General features: G+C 43.0%; 3 long non-coding RNA genes across 4 annotated transcripts in view; 1 reads left to right on the forward strand and 2 right to left on the reverse strand.

The window, feature by feature from the left end:
- LOC135392706 (uncharacterized) overlaps nucleotides 1–21,497 on the reverse strand; it is a 223,261-nt gene that overhangs the window by 176,540 nt on the left and 25,224 nt on the right. The gene's annotated exons all lie outside the window — the stretch shown is intronic.
- Nucleotides 594–2,016, reverse strand: LOC135392704 (uncharacterized). The gene is made up of 3 exons (XR_010422191.1): nucleotides 1,930–2,016; nucleotides 1,513–1,628; nucleotides 594–945 (listed from the first exon to the last, which is right to left on the reverse strand). It is a non-coding gene; the product is annotated as an uncharacterized LOC135392704 (long non-coding RNA).
- Nucleotides 3,010–3,539, forward strand: LOC135392705 (uncharacterized). Its single transcript, XR_010422192.1, has 2 exons — nucleotides 3,010–3,044; nucleotides 3,472–3,539. It is a non-coding gene; the product is annotated as an uncharacterized LOC135392705 (long non-coding RNA).

A 21,497-nucleotide genomic window follows, 5' to 3' on the forward strand; every position in this document is an offset into this window, starting at 1 on the left:
GCTCATTTTATTCGTTGTAAAACACGCTGCAGCAAAAAAAAAAAGTTTGCCACGAAACAGGAGCTCTGTTTTTTTCCTTAGTAATTCGCCAAAAGTGGTAATCGATTACGGAGCAATTAAAGACATACACTGACATTTTCTCCAGACGTCTCCACAGAGCAGCCAAAAAGCCCTGCACCCTCGATTTTGAAGAACTCACAAGGAAAAAAAAAAGCCTTTCCGGATGTCGATTGGCAGCAAAGTACCTTTCGTGGGAACACGTCATCAGCTTTTCCACGTGTACTGGGGAATAAAAAAAAAAAAAAAAAGAAAAGCATGAGGAATTAAAAGGAAAAGGAGGCGAATTTGTTCTTCCTTCAATACAGAGAAGCCGGAAACAAACGAGACTTAGTGTGATGGGGTAACATCTCATTACGGCCCGAGTCTCATTACGGCCGAAGTCTCATTACGGCCGAAAGTCTCATTACGGCCGAAAATCCTTTAATCTCCAAGTGTCTCGTTACGGCCAAAGTCTCAATACGGCCGAAGGTAGTCTCATTACGGCCGAAGATGTCTCATAACGGCCAAAAAGAAAAAAGAAGCATCCACCATAGTAGCTCTCTATATACTGTGTTTTATGCTTCCCAAAATGTGTCCGAGGCGGTGTGCCCCCAGGGCTTGTGTCACACATAATGGTTCATGCACACAATATTGCGACAGTGTTTCATGCATCCCTCGTGAAAAATGTTTTTATTGTCATATGTGTCACACGATATTTGTATGTGTTACGCCATTTTCTCTCAGTATTCAAGCAACATCCTACTCGTTGGTTCTGTGAGCAAACTGTGTGTGTGTGTGTGTTCTGAAAAGTACTCCACAAGGGAACCCACTGGGAGCTCCAGGAGTCACATGACCTATGACCATGATCTTCTCCCCCACTAGCTGCCTTCTACAATTTACGTCCACCTGAAATTTACAAAAAAGTACATAAGCCACTGAACAAAATGACATATGCTCTTGTTTGATGATGACTATAAGACATATGCTGTCAAGCAGACTTTTTTTTTTTCATATATTCGAAACATATTCAAGAATTATGGACAACAATGACAATTACGTCATAACAATGCAGCTGCATAGCCAGGAAACTATTTCAGGAGGTGTTTTATGAGGCTTGACATGGGGTGGAGGAGTCCCCCTCGTCAGTGCTTTATCCAGACCCCCCCTAACTTTTTTGCCTGTGCACCCCCTACAGGGGGTGCCCTTGCGATTTCAGCTTCAGATATGTCTGTAATGATATGTTAAGCTGTAATGACGTAACTATTCCAACAATTTTTTCCAACACCCTTCTCGTGCTTGGGATTCTGGATAAACCACTACCCCTTGTTCATTTTCGTGGGGCACTACATTAGAGCTTATGCCATTGCACTGATGTCACAATGTTAAAAGTGTGTGTCACTCTGGGCATTCGGAATTCTTCTAAGCTACAATATGGAAATTCAGAATATCCGAAGGGTAAACATCAGATGTTACCTGCAGGCTTCATGCTGAAACGCGTGTACGCAAAACACTTCCGCCGTGGTGGGCGACGCCGTTAGTGTAATCATACACGCAAGACAATTGCGGGCACATGGAGTAGTGGCAGCAACCTGAAAACGATACATTTTCTTGTTACATATGAGTAATCAAAAATATACATTCCCACATGTTTCGTTTTGTCGTTTGTAGGAAGCGCTAGTAAGGGAACAGCACTTGGTTGGTCACATGCAAGCCACAATGCGAGAGGTGCCGATATTTCGATTACGCGATCAAAAATTAAAAGTCTAGAACCATGCACACTTCCCCTTGCAACTACTTCCCCAGCATCGTGAGACATGACACCCATGACATGACACCATGTATTCACGCATAGTGTAATGATATGCAGGAATGAAAAAGATGCCAACATACCTGTAATCCAGTGTCCCATAAGTTTGATTCGATTTTTTGGCAGCTACCATGAAGAGCAAATGCACGATTCACAAGTTTCGTTTCGCCATTTTCATTGTTGATTTCACAAGCGTCGAGCAATCCCACGTGACCTCCTTTGGATCAGTGAAAAGTGAAAATTACTCGCGCCATGAACATATATGTTCATCTCAGCGCAAATCACGTTTTGCATGCTATAGAAGGAGGAGGGATCAATACTCTTCCTTTCGTGTTTTGATATCTTGTTGTTTTGCTACTCTCACTTCGGAGTTCGGATGGTGTCTAGCAACGTTGGGTACCTCGTTTCTTGTGTGTGTGAGCGAGTGGTTGACTTGCTGTTTACGATGTGTTCATATATCGCTTTGTAGTGCTGTAATGTGCAAATTAGCGGACTTTATAGCGGCTCTCTATTTTCCGTCGTTGTCTTTCGAGCAGCGCCTGTTGTTCCGGTAAAAATCGAGTTGAATGAATCGCCACAGCCCCAACGTATATCGCGCAGTGTTGACCAAGACCAAGTCAAGCAGGAATTCTGGTGAGTAATGCTTTCGTAGATTGCCTGTCTTAGTAGTGTGCTGTCCACACATAGTTGGATTCTCATAAGAGTAATTTAAATTAATCAAAACAGCTGAAGTGCCTGTAATAGATGTAACTCGGTATCCGTTCGTAGGTTTGCGCCGTTTCTAGTTGGTTGCGCGTTTAGGAACAACAAATTTATTCGAAGACGATAAGATACCGATAATGCATCACCGTACAGCAGCATTTACTCGTATCATTGTGAGCCATATTTCATTTGTTAAAATTTGTCGTCGTATTTCTTCAAAAATAAAAGCGCAAGTCGGCGTACTTGAATTGATCCCCAAGAACTGCTTACGTCGAACGTCTGCAAATGTTGTACTTATGTGCCTTCGCGCACCATAGTAGGCACAAAGCATATCTGATTAGAATAAATACTTCAAGAGGAAGTCATTCAAATACACTGATTTATAGCTGGTTTTCCATTCCAGGCATGGTATGTGGCTGCACGAAAGATTCCGAAAAAGAAAAACAACAACATATGGCTAACAGGATGTTGCTGCCCAGGGAGTCCTGGCGAAGAGGTGAGCTGTTAAGATCATCATAAGGTTCTGTTGTGAAGTGAGAAATTTTGTAGTAGTGCACGAATGTTAATTCGTGCACTACTTTTATAAAAAAGAAACCAGAAATGGAAAGTTATGCATGCATCATTTCATGAATTGTAATGTATTACTATTTGATATTCACATGTTTCCATTAAGGGAATGAACTACTGAACCTATATTCATATCATGGTCATGCTCTGTGTTTACCTGGAAGTCACATTTTTAAGGCTTGTCATTCTTTTGTTTAAATGAATATTTATGTTAACCTTGTATGAAATAGCAGACGCGTATCAACACGTGTGCAGCTTGTGCACATTAAAACGAGCCATGTAGAGACAAATGCTTGTTTTTTTTGTTTTTTTTTAAATATTCTAGCCTATTCATGGTTGCTCATCGCTTCTTGCAGGTTTACTCATTCCAGAAGCAAGAATTGTATCATTGTAAGGCGAATGGAAATAAACTGACATCGACTGAGATAGGTGCTCTGTCATGGCCAATGACTGTAGGATGGCTCCAAAAGCGTCACAACAAAGCCAATCTAGCTCTCTACAAGTAGCTAACTCCACATAGTAGCCTGCTTCACAGCCTACACTACCTTATGGGAGTACACATTACACAATATGTTGCATTGTGCTGTGGTATGATAACATACCGTTTGTCTCGCAATATGTGTATATAAATATGATAAGGGCCCTAAGGGCACAGTGCATGGCTTATACCCTGCTGAATATATATCCATACCTGGCTGCGACATTGCATATCAATGCAGGTTACAATACACATTTTGACATTTGGCCGTTATGAGACATCTTCGGCCGTAATGAGACTGCCTTCGGCCGTATTGAGACTTTGGCCGTAATGAGACACTTGGGGATTAAAGGATTATCGGCCGTATTGAGACTTTCGGCCGTATTGAGACATCGGCCGTAATGAGACTTCGGCCGTAATGAGATACAATCGTGTGATGGTGGTCCAACGGAAACCAGGTGGCCGATAAACGATTTCCAGTGCCTTTCTTTTTTTCACTCTCTCTCTCACTCTCTCTTCGTAAACGCCTTTGGTGATTACTTTCGCGTTTTGTGTTTGTTCGTAGTGGTGGTGGTAGAGTTTGATTCCATTGAAAACGGAATGTTAAAGCAGCATTTGTTCGTTCGAGGCAAAGTAATGTGTGGGTGTAAGTAATGCGTCGTATCGGAGCATAAAAAATAGTACGGGAAAAGCCGTTCCTACCAAATGACTTCATCTCCCACTTGTCTGACATCGCTGTCGAAATGGTCACGCGTGGCATACGCTTTTACGTTCTTTTCTTTCTTTTTTATTGCATTTTACTACATGTATAAAGGTATAGGTACAATAGGACTGAAAGGGCAAGCCCTGGGTCCCTGGAGCAAGTTCGTTTGGATACTAAATGTGGCAATGATAGCCCAAAGAGAAGTTGCGTGTAAGGGGTACGAATACGCGTGTGTTTTGGCTTGTATGAGGATCTGGCACACAATCTGAGAAGAAAAAATAAAGGAAAAAAAGGGGTAAATCTGGAAATAACTGCAGCTTCTAATTCCCTAGATTGCGATTATTCCTCATTTTAGTCCCCAGATATTAAAATTTACTCTCTGGCACTGCAAATAGACAAACTTTGCAAATGTTCCTCTAAACGCCGCAGTCCACGTAAATCTGTGCTCTGCGAGACTCTGATAGAAAAACGCGATATATTTAAGCACGCTTCTGGATAGACAGAGTTCGTGGCTCTTTCTTGAGAAATTGTGCCTTATACATATCCCAAGATTGTATAAGTTCACACGTCAGTTTAGTTCAAAGTAAGTGAGTGAGCGAGTGAGTGAATGAAACTGAAAAAAAAGAAGAAAATTGGCACCACCAACGTGGAAGCCAGCTACTCCAGCTACAGGTAGACAATTCATAAAACATACACTAGACTCAGATACGAAGAGACACACAAAGACATAACAGTCAAAATAAAAAAGAAAAGAAAAGAACAGAAACGGAAACAGAAGCACGAAAGTCAAAACTTATCGTCGGCACCAATTTCACACAGGAACGAGACCAAGCCACGCAGCGCAAGAGACTTCTAGTTCAGAGTAGTATAGAACAGAATAGAAATAGAATGAAAAAAATGGAAAGGCGTGTCGCACTGGTGCACTGAATGAATTAAAAGATTATACCAGCATGTATGTCCTGGAGGTAGGTCGTCCGCGCACAGAGCGCCGGTTGCTGGCATAGGTGGGCATTTTCCTGCGGCCTCACTCATCCTCAATTCACGAAGCACAGACTTTGTTGGCATCACTCACCCTGACCAAATTTTCCTCACCAGTAACTAAACCTCAGTCACACTCACATTCCATTTTAAATTTTGCCCTCACAATCCTCACCTCAGGACATCGGGATCCCGAGAGGCCTCACCATCCTCAAAAGCCTTCACCTCATGAGGCTATTCACAACCCTTATGGCCTCATGTATCTTCACCTCATGAGGCTATTCACAACCCATATGGCCTCATGTATCTTCACCTCATGAGGTCCTCATCCTCACGTGTCCTCACCTCATGAGGGCCCTCATGTCCTCACGGCGCCTCACCTACTTTCGCCTAATGAGGACCCACATGGCCTGACGAGTCCTCATCCTCACGTGCCCTCACCTCATAAAGGCCATCATGTCCTCACGGCGCCTCACGTACTTTCGCCTAATGAGGACCCACATGGACTCACGAGTCCTCATCCTCACGTGCCCTCACCTCATGAGGGCCCTTACGGTGGGCCTCATGAGGGACAATGCCTCACGACTGTCCTCGTGAGGAACATTCAGCGTGGTCTGGCCTCACTCACCCTCACCTCACGACGATGAGGTGAGGGTGAGGAGTCTTCATGAGTGTCCCTACTCCTTAGTGAGCGATGACGCCCAGCTATGGTTGCTGGTGCTGCCTTGGCCAGCTCCCAAGTACCTTCTAAACACTAAATGGTCGGTTATCAAGTTTCGCGAGGGCGTTCTTCAGTGTTCGCCGACTAGAGTCGAAGTGTCGGCAGGCGACCAGCACGTGCTCCGTGTTCTCCACAGTTCCGCAAGTTGAACAGTTCGGCGATCCGACGACACCTATCTTATGAAGGAACGCTGCTGCGAACGGGACGCTGAGTCGCAGACGACGAATGACGGACTCTAACGGCAAAACAACATCTATGCAGCTCTCATAGCTTTTTTATAATAATTCTGGTCAGTCTTACGTGACGCACCTTGTATAACGGCGTCGTCTCCAGACTTGCACACGTTACACACACAAAAAAAAAAGAAGGAAAAGAAAGAAGTTGATTACCGTTAGCGTTACCCTGTAAGAAAAAAAAAAATTACCGTTACAAGTTATACACGCCGGAATAGGTAATGAAGTGAAGTCTAGAAAAGTAACGCGTTACTTTGCCAATTACTTTTGATGTCTGAGAGAAAAAAGTAGAAACACAAGTGTCTGAACGCCGTCGTGCATAACCGGGAGCACTGCAAGCTGCAAGGAACAACCGAGAAATTGCATGAGTTAAAGCTCAAAGCTCTCAGAAATTTTGCTTGAGGAAGGCACAGCAAGCATCTGAACAATATTTTTTTTCTCCTGACCTTTCTCTCCACCGCTCTGAACATGCCAGATAGCTAGGCCACGGCGACAAGTCATTGCAAATCGTCGACATCGTTCTGACATCGACAGTATTCCGCAAAAGACTAACAGGAGCTCATGAATGTACAAGAGTCGCAATAGGTTATTGGGGTTGAGAGTTCTCTGTGCATGTCGCATAGTGATTGCCTTGATTACCGAAAATTGTAAATGAATTACTGAAAAAATCCCTTGGCCAGAAAGGTAATCGCTTTTAAAATATACCTTGAAAGTTGCGGGCCCCCTATGTTGTGCCGCGGAAGCGTCACGTGCCTGCCTAAGCCAATCACAGACGTCATTAGATTGGTGGGGGGTTTTGAACTTTGAAAAGTTGACTTGTTCTGAAGTATAGTGCCTGCGCATCGTTGTGTCCGTAAGCGCGTGAAATATATCATTCCGCACCTTACCTGCAACATTCTGATCTCGCTGCCGTCGTGTCGCTGCTCAAGCGACGCGTTCGGCCAATGAAACGCTTCCGCTTCCCACGCACGAAGCATCCTTATGCCCCTCGCCTGAAACGTTTGCGCACTGACATCGCCACGCTTGTGTAAACACAATGCTGTCTGCGCAAATATTCGCACAGGATTATTACTTCCTGAGGTAAGTACTCCTGGCCGGGCAACTGGTCATTCCAGCACTTGAAGAAATTGATACGTCTCGCCACGTGTGTAAGCAATATGAAGTGCAACGCGAGGCTTAATATGTGGGTTTCAGTTTCGAAGGGATATTAAAGCTCTATTCGCGGACCGTGCAGAATGGACATGACACACGGAAGGCGTTCAACTTTACGGACGCAAACAGCAAATGCCGAAGGTCATGTTAGTGTGCCGCACAAGAGCATACGTCATGAAGCTGTGACATGGGGTGGTACAAACACCTTTTTCCTGAACTGTTTGATTTCATGAAGGCCTCACTTTAGACCAAATATAGGCCGTTTTGAGACAACGAAATGACTTTAGAATAAAAAAAAATAGAAGACAGCAGCTTGCGCAGCTTTTTTGTCCTCATTGGAAGAATCGCCGTGCGCACGATGTTCTTTTCCTTTTGTTTTCTTTTTTTTTTGTGTGTGTGTGTGCGCGTGTCAATGCGTTCTGTCAGTATATGGCTGCTTCAAGGAGCACTGAGGTGGGCTCCACAAAATGGCTCATGCTCACAAGCTCATGCATGCTCGTTGCGAAAGAGCTGCAACTGCTGCCGTGACGCGGGCGGCGTAACTTCCGTTACGTTTCACGAGGTCAGTTATGAGTCTTTATTCATTAATTGTAGTTTCATTTTCAAGAACACGTCCCTTGTAGAATATTCTTTTGGTGCCGTATTGCACAGACACCTAGAGGCGCCCCAGTTGTTCATCCATCTCGTCATTCTTTCACCGTTTGCTAGTCATCTTTTTCTTTGTCATCTTTTACTTTAATCTACCTCATCCTTCTTTCATCATTTGTTAGTTTTTCGTTATTTCCTAATTCTTTTTTCTTTATTTCTTATTTCTTAATTTTCTTTATTTATTTCTTATTCCTTCCTATTCCTTTAATTCTTATCTTTTCTTTTTACTTATTTATTATTATTTCTTATTTCTGGAATAGCAAGCTGACGTCCCCTTTGGCTGACCTTTCCCCGGTTTTTTCCTTTTCGTCTAATAAATATACCCCCCCCCCCCAGTTGTTCTGTGAACTACGTAACTCATTTCACGTCATTCCGTGATATCCCTCGACTAATGTCGAACATAAAAGTGTGATGCAAGCGAGCTGGTCATGATCTGTACACGGTGACAGTCCTTGAGATTAAAGGACGACGCGAGACGGGCATTAAGCAAACATACATATAAGACTTGTCCTAGTTGCTTCATGTCCGGCCTTTGTAGTCCCTCAGTCTCAAGGTTTGTCACAGTGTCCTGAAAGACGGCAGTTGAGTCTTGTTACAACCGTGTCCGCTCATTTATGGGCTCGTAAGTAATGGGGTAGGGTTGAACGCGGTACTGGAATCGTCATCATTCATTTCTTGTTGTTGAATATTATCTCCTCGCAATGCCAGAGACGGAGTTCCCGTCTCTTTCGCCATGCAAGCAAACAGTCTACTTCAAAATTTACTGCATTCTGCCGCACACGTCGATGTGCAGAACTCCATCTTCTGCAGGATGCATGCAACAATCATGCAGAGACAAATGGTGTTTTTACATACATATTCTCTATTCACAGGAGATGACGCATATGGGAGAAGACACGAGCTGTTGTCTAGCCGACATTATTCACACCGTTCTCGATACAGCGCTTGTTCCTTCCTACGAGTATCAACGCTAACGTGAGCAGACGGATCCATTATGCATGCATAACAACGTCGTTCACCACGGCATGGCGTATGTTCGTCCACGTGGAAGATGCCGCAAAATAAGATAAGTAGATAAGGTGCCAAAAAATGAATAAGTGCCATATTTTTTTTTAATGCATCGTATAGATTTTACTTGGTTTCGAAAAACGTGGCCTCTCAACGACCTGTCGTCGCTTCGCGTTCACCATAATTCATCCTCTCATATTAACCTCTGCGAAGTGGGGGGGGGGGGGGGGATATGTTTAATGGTAACAAGAGGAGGAACGAGGGAAAGGTCAGCCAGACAGGGTGTCGGCTTGCTATTCCCAAAAAGAAAAAAGAAAAAAAGAAAACTAAAAAAAAGAATCAAAAAGTAAATAAAGAAAAAATAAAAAAGAATCAGAGAGAGAGTACCCAGGGGGTAGGGTACTGTGGCTACCACGGGGAAACATCCCACGTCATCATCACTTCTCCTCCGTTTATTGTCGTTGTTGTTGGCCTTTAAACAGCAATAACAACAACTTTGGCGACCCTAAATCTTTCCTGTATAGCCGTAGGATAACTTAAAGGGACCTGAAAACAAAAGAGATGTTGCAACTATTATAATAAAAAGTACAAGAGACACCCATCCGACCACAGTTATGGAAGACCGTCGTATTTTTTTTTTTTTTTCCCCAGAGCGGCTAGCACTCCATGTGTTTTCCGTTAAATGTAAAACTTCTGAAGAGAATAGAGGGTAAGCACATTTTAGGCAATCGATGAACTGTAGCTCCGCAGTCGCCGTTGCACATATTGAGCACTTCAAGCGAGCGATCGACCGGTTAAGGAGGAAGCCCTGGGCTCAGTTATTTCAACGTGCGCGTTAGAACGCAAGCCTTTCCATAAATAAGGGGATTTAACTTGCTCACAGGTTACCATTCTAGCAAACAAAACAACATAGACAGAGCTGACAGGATGATGAGAAAGAGAGAGATACACGATGACGATTATATGGGGATGACTTCCGCTCATTGGACAGGATGATGAATTGGTTGCCCGTACAGGGGAAATTCCGTAAACGGAAAGGTTAAAACTTTTACCAGGGTGCACTTGTTGCTGGTATTTGGATTTCTAAATCATATTAGCGTCCGGTAGGGAAGGCGCTTTTTATTTTTTGTCTTCGTGCCTGACAATGACTAAATTTAATAGGGAAGGCGCTTTGCGAAGTATGAAATGCTCGTTGCCGTATACGATCTAAGCTTACGTGTTACGCTAGGCTCCGGTAATCAATAGCGGACTTAAAAAATAAAAAATAAAATTAAAAAAACGCGTGTGCGAAGAAAATTCTCCTTGAATGAGGCATTCAGCTCTGTCTCCAATCCTTAGGCGCAAATTACCATCGGCGTCCGCTCAATGAAGTTAGGGCGTGCGAAAAAAGGGTAACAAACAGAACGAAAAAAAAAAAAGGACTGCCTTCTGCATCTCATTAATCACATTAGGACGCGCCCGGATGCACGGCATCACTTTCAGTCGTCTTTCTAAGCGGTGACGGTTAAGCATTGCAAAATGTCGCAAAGACATTCGCGACCTTGTACGGTCTTCGTGACATCAAAATTTAAAAGTAGACTGTGCGATTAACGCAAAGAAGTTTCCCCACTAACAACGAATTTTTTTTATCTCTCTCTCTTAAACAACAACAACTTTATTTGACGATGTTGCGAGTTTCATCACCAGGGGGCGATACCCTACCCCATTGCTGGTGGGTGGTGATGTGGGAAATGAAATAATGAGTCGTCTTACAGTGGGGACGTAAGTCCTAGCTGTGGTGTCCAAAAAGGTTAGGTTAGGCCGAAAGGCTTTGAGGGCAGAGCGTTTTTGGGCTGGGTTTGGCCATGGACCAAGCAATTTTCACAAAGAGAGGGAATGGTAGTACAGCTGATAGAGAGACCCGTAGTATGGGCAATGAAGAAGAGTGTTATCTAGGTCTTTCGGATCACCGCAGTGACAGCATCTTGGAGGGTCAACTTGTCTCAAGCGGTAACGCCACTGCACTGTAAAAAACACATTGAGTCGCATCCAATGAATTAAGGCAGCGTTGGATCAACTCTTCTAAGCATAGATGGGGGGAGAATGTCATTTGCCCATTGGCAGGGGTGCGACTAGACGTCGAAGGATAGAACGACAGTCTCCTCTCAGCAGTGCAGGACTCGCACGTTTCCGATATGAGAGAGCGCGGCTTCTGCAGCGCTGTCAGCCTCTTTATTCCCCACGAAACCACAATGACCTGGAACCCACTGGAGAACCGGCCTATGCCCATGCTTCGTACAGGAGCTGGTAAGCCATTAACACTTCCGCCACTCTCTTAAATGCAAAGCTACCACGCGAAAGTCAGAGTTTCTCGGCTTTTATGTGTATGTGATGCAACCTAACAATCATCAGACTCGCTTTGGAAGCGAGGTCTTCAAATCTCCACCCGCGTGATTTTTGTTTTTCCGTTGCAGCTCTCCTAACGCTGCAAACGCATTTGAAAATTATGCTCGGATATCAGAAAGGATGTCGGAAACGAGTAAATGAGACAGATTTTTGACGTATAAAAAAGTGGGCAGGTTGATCCCGACGTAATTATGCTGGCGGGGCTATACAGAACTACTATTTCGAGGCTATACAAAATGAGGAAGGGGCGGAAAGCGTAGTGGGACTGGCTACGTAAATGTTTCTCTGACCCACTTGTGACCCGCAGTAAACATTCAGAAAGCTCGATACTATCTCAGAATTTCAAATCTTCACGGCGCAATATAGTGCGCACATGTTTGTATATAACTGCGGCCGCGAGACTACGTTTTAGTGGGTGCGTGTGTGATGTCGCGCTTCTGTTCTTCCTCTTTTTTTTGGGGGGGGGGGGGGGGTTGCAGAATTGGTCGGGTGCCGAATTCAATTTCGCCATATTTTTTAAATTTACTCATCAACTTATCATCAAATCTTCACAAGCACCATAGCAAGACGGACACGAAACAACTACAACTGCTAAGGTAACAGCATTTGTTCATAAATATTACGTTCGAAGGTGTGGCTCGCAAATATAATTTCTTACGTGTGACGGGACTTTACATCTACACGGATTATTAAGAGCACGCCCACAGTGTAAATTATGCGCTGAACAAAGTAAATACGCTATCAGGAGATACACGATGCGTGAACAACAACAACAAAATAAAATAAAAAAATAGAAAAAAACGTTGTACACTAATACTGGTGAAACAATGTGAAAACACGATTCTTTTACACATTATTCATGCATAGAAATATAGAAATACCAACAATGTTCGTAAACTATTTTCTATCGAATGCTTAGAACTGTTCATTAATTATATTGCGGTCAGAAATAGGTTATCGCAATAACCTATCGCTTAACACATTAGCTAATACATTAGCTAGTAATCTATCATTCGTCACGCATGGTGGATAACGGGCTACGTGCCGTTTCATTGCTCGCGAATCCCAAATGTTTAACGACACACCATTTCGTGCTCTCTCCTTTATGAGCAACGACCATTAATCGTGGTTTGAACAAACGACGGGCTCAAATTTAAAGCACTGCTTAGCATTTTTTAAAGCAAGAGCTTTCGCCTCATTCGAAGCAACGCTGGAACGACAAGCTTTCTCGAGGGAAACATTGCGTTTTAATACCAGCAGGGGAGGTGCGCGCTGCAGCGCGTTGCGTAATTAATTCACAATTAAATATTTGCTAGTCTGTACTTTCTCAACGTTGCATAGATGAATTTCTGACGGGGGCTGTGGAATCTATGCGCTCTTACACAACGGCCGTTTCTCGCGTAAAATAATTATTTTTCTTGTACTACGGCCGTGGGAGATCAAGAAAAAAAAAATTTTTTAATATCTTTTACGACGCTTTATAGTGCCATTACTTAGTAAAAATGATATTATGTACTATTATTCATTATATTAAATACTTTAATTTTATTTCGAAATATAAAGAAAGTCCCTCAAGGATTCAGTACACAAAATAAAAACGCCGTCAGTGAATATTACGCGCTTTCATTAATTCCCGAAATAATCCACAAAGCTTTATTGTTTCAGGTTCTCCAAGAGGTTACGGTTTCGAACCCGGCCGAGGACGTCAGGGACAAATTGCTTATACACGCCGTCTTCTGCGAGGGACCTTAAGTACGGTGTGCCGTGTGCAAAATTATTCCACAGGCTGACCGATTGTGGCGCCTCTCACGATCATGGTTGTCTCCAGAAGTAAAGACATGAATTAGCAATTCTTCGAGGATTTGTGGCATTATCGGAGGCTGTGGCGTCTGTCTCCTAGCTATAGCGCTTTCCGCTTCGCGTTGGAAGACTGGCAGCAGCTGTTGACTTTAGTTTTGGTGACGAATACGGAAACCGATCTTCGTGGAGGCAATGTTGCTACACGCCTGGGGAGATTTGAACATCCCATAACGTCATACTTCTCAAACTCTGGGAATTATTTTTATGATAGTACACTGTTAGAAAAAAAGGTATAAAGAAGGTATAATAATGGGCTGTTGTACCTTTTTTTATACCTTCTGTTGCAGACATATACCTTTGGAGGGTATAGAAAAGGGACAAAGTGCCGATTTATACCTCCAAGCGTGCACAAGGGTATAAAAGAGGTATGGAGCAGGGATAATGTAACATATATATACCTCATTATCACGTGCTTATACCTCGTGTAAACATATTCCGCGTCACAAAGTGAAACAAAATTGTGGCAGGATACAGCGAGGGACAAATAGATTGTAATAGCAAATTCAGTGATACTCTGAAGACATGATATTTATTCCGTAGTGGATCTTTAAGAACTGCTCATTCGGCGGTGCCTTATTTGAAATGCAAATGCTGCAAATTCTACGCATGTTAAAACAACTAAACTAAGTTACGACCAACTATAAACTACGGATATGTGACTGCGATAGGAAAAGCGTTGAAAGATTTTGACGAAGGATGAGAGTCACTGAAAAAGTTAGCCAGCTGTAGGGATCGAACCCACATCTTCAGTCGCACGCCACTATACTCGTATGCGTGACCAACGTCGTGCTAGGTACCGGAATCACCTTCTAAAGAAAAGAAGAGCTGATTTCTCTTCTCGATGACAAACAATCCTTCTTGGCTCCGCTGGAATGTACGCGTAATGGAGGTAACTCCCAGGAGTGTGCTGAAAATAATGTAATTCCCCGCGTAATGGCGCGGTCGAAGGAGCGACCAAGTGCAGGTTCCTCACGGACACCACATGACCATTCGTTCTGATAAGCTTCGGTCATTTTTGACGTATTCGTCGCTTTTAGCGTGGAAGCTTTCTTGCGGCGTCGGAGGAGGAGGAGGAGGAGGAGGAGGAGGAGGGGGAAGAAGAGGAGGAAGAGCTGGAATGGCATTCACGCTCCATGAACATGCGCAGGACGTGCGTGTTTGGGCGAGACGTTTTTTACCGTGAATTGTGCGCACGAGTGTGCACTTCTGGTGCTTTTTTTTATATAATCCGTGTTAGCGCCGCGAAGCAACTGTGGCTATCAGCGGCGTACAGGTGTGGAGAGAGAGATAGAGAGAGAGAGGGTAACAGTAAGGAGTGGGGATCAGGAGGGTTAGTATGCGTCCTGGGCCGACGTAAGGAAGAACTGTGCAGACATCCGTCCAGAAAGTCGTTGGAAAACCTCGTAAACCGCGTAATGAGGTAATGACGCATCGCACTGAGTCCCTGAACGCCCGTAGTTTTCAAGTATTGTGGACACAACGTCATCAACACTCGATTTTATTGCGTTGTCGTAAAATGCCGCCGCGGGATTTCTTCTACGTCTTTGTACAGGATCCTACACCAGGAAATTACTCCCGCTTCTTTGCCATGATGCTGAGACGAGCTTGGTACATCACTGGAATCTTTCCAAGAAAGGGCCCTGCTCTTCCGTTGTAAATGAACATTGCCATCAGCGAGTTATGGGTTCAGTGGGACTGAACTTTGAAACATTAACAAGAAGGATGATGATAAATAAGAAATGTCGCACATGCTAGCATTACCATTTTGTCAAGGCAAGACGTTATAGAAGACACAGGTTGTTTGCACTATAAACTGCGAAATTTAGTCAACAGTAACTAGTTAGTTTCCCCAAAATGCCGACCCTTGCTCTCTGTTTTTCATCATCTCACCATCTGCTTGTGTAAGTGTACTGGGGTAGCCAGTTCGACTTCGTCGAAACTCGCATCCTTACTTTTTCCTTTATCGTATCACATCACATCGCATCGACCCTTACAGTATTGTACTTGTTTTTTTTAATTGCGTGTTAGCGCCGCGAAGCAACTGCGGCTATGAGCAGTGTACAGATGTGGACAGACGGAGAGAGGACAGCAGGAAGGAGTGGGGGACATGGGGATTAGTATGCGTCCTGGGCCGACTTCAGGGCCTTTTGTGTATGCACCGCACTATGTTCACGCGAGCAATCAAATAGTACCACTTTGATATCTGGTCGCCTCAGCTCGGATCGTTTTGCTTCATAATTACTGAGAGCAAACGTATTCATTGAGCATTACATATCCCACTGTGCATTGCAATATATACTATCGTCCTTTCGTTCAAATCATGCGCAACAAATAAATAAATTTTCTCCCAAACATTTCTTACTGGCGCAGTCGGAGTTGTTAAACTCATGATGAGTTTATTTTTGGGAGGGATAACATAACCGCATGAAATCATCGCATGCCGTTGGTGGGATCCATTAGTGATGCAAAACTATCGATAAATTGACTATCGACACTATCTCTCCGTTTAGCTGTAACGTATGAATGATGCACTGCAAGCAGCGAAAGAAGATGCTCATCATAAAATCGTACACACTCATCAGACTGCAATGCCAGTCAATCCAGTGCACCTTGCGGTTGGCCTGTGCGGCATGAGAAGCTCAAGGTCAGCGTCGGAGGGAAACCTGCTGGTTTGTATTGTAAAACGTTGTTGGATTGTAAAACGTTGTTGGATTGTAAAACGTTGTTGGATTGTAAAACGTTGTTGGATTGTAAAACGTATAGGTGTGAGGCATTTTCTTTTTCTATTTTTATCTGCTCCCCGATAGTTCTCCGGTAGCCGACTATCAATAGCCTGTCGATATAGTCAACTACCAGTAGTGCTAGCGATAGTTTTTTTACTATCGAGGGTTCAATTCTCATACGACATACGACTATCGATAGTGTCGATAGTACTATCTATAAATCTTCTTACCGCAATACCATTGCTGTCGCAATATGAAGCGCAGTTTCAAACCAGGCCTATTCTAATTGCGGTCTCATGGTGTAATAAATCAGTTGGATCTCATTTTATTTATTTTCTTGTATCAGGGGTACAACGTTTGGGTTAATTTGTACAGAAAGAGGTCCCATAGTTAATGCTAGTTCTGAGACCTCTTATTTTGTTGGCAGCTCTATATGGCAAATGTATATGTTAGGTAGGTCAAAGGTAAGAAAAGTACAGCGTAATACATATTAACGTACAGTATATACAATAGGAATAGTTAAGTCATTACAATAGTAATATACTGTATACATTACATACGTGGCCCCCATATCCATGTAACTCAAATATATAGCTCTCACATACATGTAGTTTATGAAGAGATAACAGACACACATAAATATATATACTACATATATGCACAAACAGGTTAGAAAAAAAAAGCCAACGAAAACAAAACAAAACAGGTCATATGTTAAGGGCACCAAACAGCATTTAAAAGTCGAAAGACAGATGAGTATAGCATAGTCTTCTATACGTTTGTTAGGATAAAACGATATAATACTCGTTTGAAGGACAGGAAGGTTTCACTATGTTTGAGGGCAACGTATTCCAGAGTGTAGAGAAGTAGTGAGCAAATGTAAATACATCCTAATTAGTTCTGCATGCGGGAACAGTTAGAACGCTTTGCGTTGATGTTCGGGTTATTTTGGTGCTTGGTTTGTATGTGAGTGATGATTGAAATTGTGATCGTCTTGTGGAGTATCTTGCGGTTAGAAGTAGAGCACGGAAATTGATGAGTTTTTCCAATGGGGTGATATTTATTGCAGTGTATAGCAACCTGACACTGTCAGTACGCTTCATATGCAGAATGGTGCGTCTGGCAATGTTTTGCGCTATTTGAAGGGGATGAAGCGAACTTTTATATGCAATGCCGTATACAGCTGCACAATATGCTAAGCGAGAGTGAATAAATGAATTATATATTGCCAGAAATGACCTTAAAAGTAGGTATCTGCGTAGTTTGAAGAGGAGACTGATGGATTGGCAGGTGCTTATGCAGAGATAATTAATGTGATTGCCCCAGGAGAGTTTTTTTTTTTTTTTTTGGCAATGACTATGACTGTGGTTAAGCGTTTGTTTTTTTGTCTAAATACGTATGTTGCTGTACTGAAGTTTCCCACTAGTTTGTTTAAGATTACCCACGAGGATAAGTGTTGCATGACGTTATTAACTCTGGAATACACTTTGTTGATGGTTCATTCGGAGATAAATAGGGAAGTGTCATCCGTGTATAATATAGTTCGCACGCGAGCTGCATCGGTAAGCCATTTATGTAGACCAGGAAAAGGAATGGTGCTGGTATTGAGCCCTGAGGAACACCAAGTTTGTTTGCTCTAAATTCCGAGTTGGTTTCTTCAATAGAGACAAACTGACGTCTGTTAGCGAGATAGCTTTTAATTAACATAACTCGTTAACACTATGTGTTTATATGTGCCAAACGTCGCCACACCAGCGCTGGACAGCACTGTGGCGACGTTTGGGACTTATAAACACATGTCCTATACGTGCAGCCAAAGAGCTTTGGCTACGTTTCGATTGCAGGCAAGAAAGGTATGCGGGCAAACCACGCTTTTAAGGGACGATAATGCGAAACAATGGTACCAGCTGCGTGAAAGACTGGGTAAATTAATAAAACATTTTAATTGATCGATCGACAGGTTGATTAAACAGCAGTCGATATAGCGGCATAGATTCATGACAGTTGCGTACCAAACTGGTAGTGAGTGATCAACTACAATTCCCTCAGTGGTCCGCTGACATCCAATGGACTTTATTACTGGGCACAAACTATCATCGGAATTGTCAATGTGCTCATTTGGATTACCCTGAGGGACTCTGCGTTGTCCTCTGAATTTGCTGTGTGTGTGTGTGCGGTTTCCAATGTTTCCGAAGCTTCACAATTTAGAAAAGGCTGCTGTTGTCTCGTAACGCCTCGACTATGCTTAACTCGGCTCGCCTCGGCTCGACTAACCTCGACTCGCCTAAACTATGCGAAACCAAAACTTGCCTGCGGAGCGTTTACTGACAAAATGCGCCTTGCAAAGTCTTATTCTACCGGGGGCATTCCGTAGAGGCACTGAAGAGTCTTGACGACGTATCTCCGGTTACGACTAATCCCCAATCATCTTTTCAGATAATCCATTGCTGACAAGGATGAAATGAACAATATAAAATTTTTCCTCCCTTCCTTCATCTTAAGCACGCATGAGAATATCGATGTTGTTCCTACTGCCTCCCGTATTCTCCCTAATCGCGTACCTTCTGACATGGCTCAGTTTTAATCTTTTAACTTCCGTACTAGAAGATATGAGACACACGGATCAATTTTGGCTACCTTACATAAACAAGAAGCATGGAAGAAAATGTAGGTACTCCATTATGATGATCCGAGAGACTAAGCGCTCTTCGAGGACATATTGAAACAAGCTGCTTTTGTAAAATACGAACGTGCATGGCATACAGTGTTCCCCATCCCTATTTCGTTTCTTTCTATCTCAAATGACGTACACGAACGGTTCGAAAAGACGGACGTTTCCATAGCTTAGATGTTGCTCACATATTATAGAAAAGTAATCGTCTTACCGACAGAGATTATATTATTCTTTCTTTTTGTTCGGGAGCTTAGTTAAAGCGTTAGGGCACTAAAGCTCTCGCTTAACGGGCAGTGCGGCACAAAATTACAACGCATAAGAAGCAAATGTGTAATATGAGACATGCGCATCGTAGATTACGGTAAATGCTGCATTAACATCACGTAATACACCGAGCGAGACATTATCATAACCCTTGTACCACAAGGAAAACGTGATAAGAAAAGCTGCGGTAGAATTCCAAATATAGACCGCAAGTGCGAAACAGGAGAAAAACCTGGCGGAGGTTTCATTTTGACAGAAAGCTTGTTAGAGACTCGGAAATATAATAATAGCGATTATAGTAATGAAGTCAACGAAAAGTTCAGTATTTTTACTACTATCTCTCCATTATGTTTACTTCTTGAACGTAGCATGTAGATATAAAGGGGCACTAAAGAGCAAAAATTACTCATAGCGGAATGAAAGATCCAGTTACCTTGACATCAATACAAAAGGAACGCGATTGTTGTGTCGTTCGTGATTTATGATCGATAGAAAAAGAAAACAACGCAATTCACGCTTTGTCTCTCTGTGTAGTTAGATTACATTTGTACATTACATGCGTTACACGTGTAGTACTCATCGGAGCCACTTAGAGCAGGTGCCAATAAATTAATCCCTCACAATAAATTATGTACTGGCGATTTTTTTATCTGTTTCTCATTGGTTACGAAGGTATATTTCAGTTGTGTTGCTTTCCACCTGAAGGTAAATGCAAATCATATATAAGCGAATTGATTCATCTTTCGTACTTCATTTATCGCCGATGGTTTATCATAGTCAAATAGCTGTGGTTATCATTCTCATTTCAACTTGCTGCTTGTTTCAATGCTGTGGTAAATCGACAGCGTGTTACGATTTGGAGTGCTTCTGACATAGGCCTGTGTCACTGGTTCTCAAAATTGAACCGCAAACATGAGAGCGCGCCGGCGTGAGACATTCGGGAATTGGCCTTGGTCTTCTTATTGCGTTTCATCCGTCTTCCCGCCAGAAACCCAATCTCTCGCAGGCAAAAGAAGAAGAAAAGTCTCGTGGTTCCTCTTTTCTTAAATTAAAAACTGATCGACCGAAGATGGAGTTCATCTGTTTCCGGCACCTGCTTCAAAAGTAATTACATTTTTACCGTTTCATCAACGTTGTTTGCTTACTATAATTTCGAGTCTTGCACGAGAAAGATTTCGAAGGGTACAGTAGGTGCTCATTTTGATACAGGTGTGATTTTTAATGTCATACGTATCGGTGATGGACAATTTCAATGGCAGAGCATAGTTACTCCCTGCAGAGAGAAAAAAAAAAGAGATAAATGAGATGATGGCGGCTAGCTGGAGAAGATTCATAGTGCAAGAAAACTTTGAGCTTAAGGACACGTACGTAATAGGCGAACACCCACGCAGGCTCACGAAGGCTCACGAAGGCTCACGAAGGCTCACGAAGGCTCAGTCTTTGAGCCTTCGTGTGTGCTCCTCTTTTATGTGTCCTCAAGCTCAATATTTTCTTGCACCAGGACACAGAAAAATTTTGACGAAAACATTATTTGATTCCACTACTACTGCGTTACTTCAGAAAAGTGTTACGGTTACCGTTACCGAAACTGAGAAGCACTTTATTACTTGTTTCTGAATCACGACGAGATGCGAACACACCGCATCGTATGGGAGAAAATTGTTTTTAATGTTTTAAATACACCTTCTGGAGGCTGAATAGTTATTAAAATGATACAGGGGTGATGGAATATGGGAAACACTATCTCTTACGCTGATACATCATACATATCTCATGGCGACGTCGTGCTTGTGACTGTTGGACTCACGCAAGGTTTACATAGAGTTTACGTGAGTTTATACGGCAAAATATTAGCGCTTAGTTATCATACAAGGGGAGAACGAAGTCGCGAAATAGTGCACGTGTAGGTATGCGGCCATGTCGTGAAGGCAGGCTCCAGCATAGTCGCACACTTTCTTTGGCGTGTACTCGAATTGTACACGCATTATATCAATTACTTTACAACTTTACTATTACACAAGTCTGGAAGGCAGACTCACATTTTGTGTACCCTTTGCCCGCACCGGTTTCTCCAATTCTCATTTCATCGGCAGTCTTTCTGTCTCAAGTCAAAACGAAACAATGAATGCCCGAAGGCTAATTTCTGAAACTCTATTCCGTTGACATCACCGTGAGAGCACGACACGGGTGCGGGGAGAATGTTCCTCTACTATTTAGATATTTTGTTCATCTGTTCCTCGAAACAATAACAACAACAACAAATAAGTAATGATGATGTAGTGGAAAGTGCGTGAGAGCACTAACGGCAAACACACATCCACTACATATGATATCTCACGTCCGTCCTCGTGAGTCTGCGCACCAGAAAACGACTGTCTGTTGCTGAGGGCTTTTCGCCCTTTGACCCCGCGTTGGTTTCGCCCAAAGGAAAACAAAACCGTCACTATTATCTGGTAGCAGGCAAACGTCATTACGTAAGCTTAATGAATCGAGTTAAAGTTCAAGGATTTGATCAAGTTTAATCTACAATGAAATCCGAATGCAGGTACCCTCGA

Source organism: Ornithodoros turicata, chromosome 4, assembly GCF_037126465.1.
Source record: "Ornithodoros turicata isolate Travis chromosome 4, ASM3712646v1, whole genome shotgun sequence".
NCBI lineage: Eukaryota > Metazoa > Arthropoda > Arachnida > Ixodida > Argasidae > Ornithodoros > Ornithodoros turicata.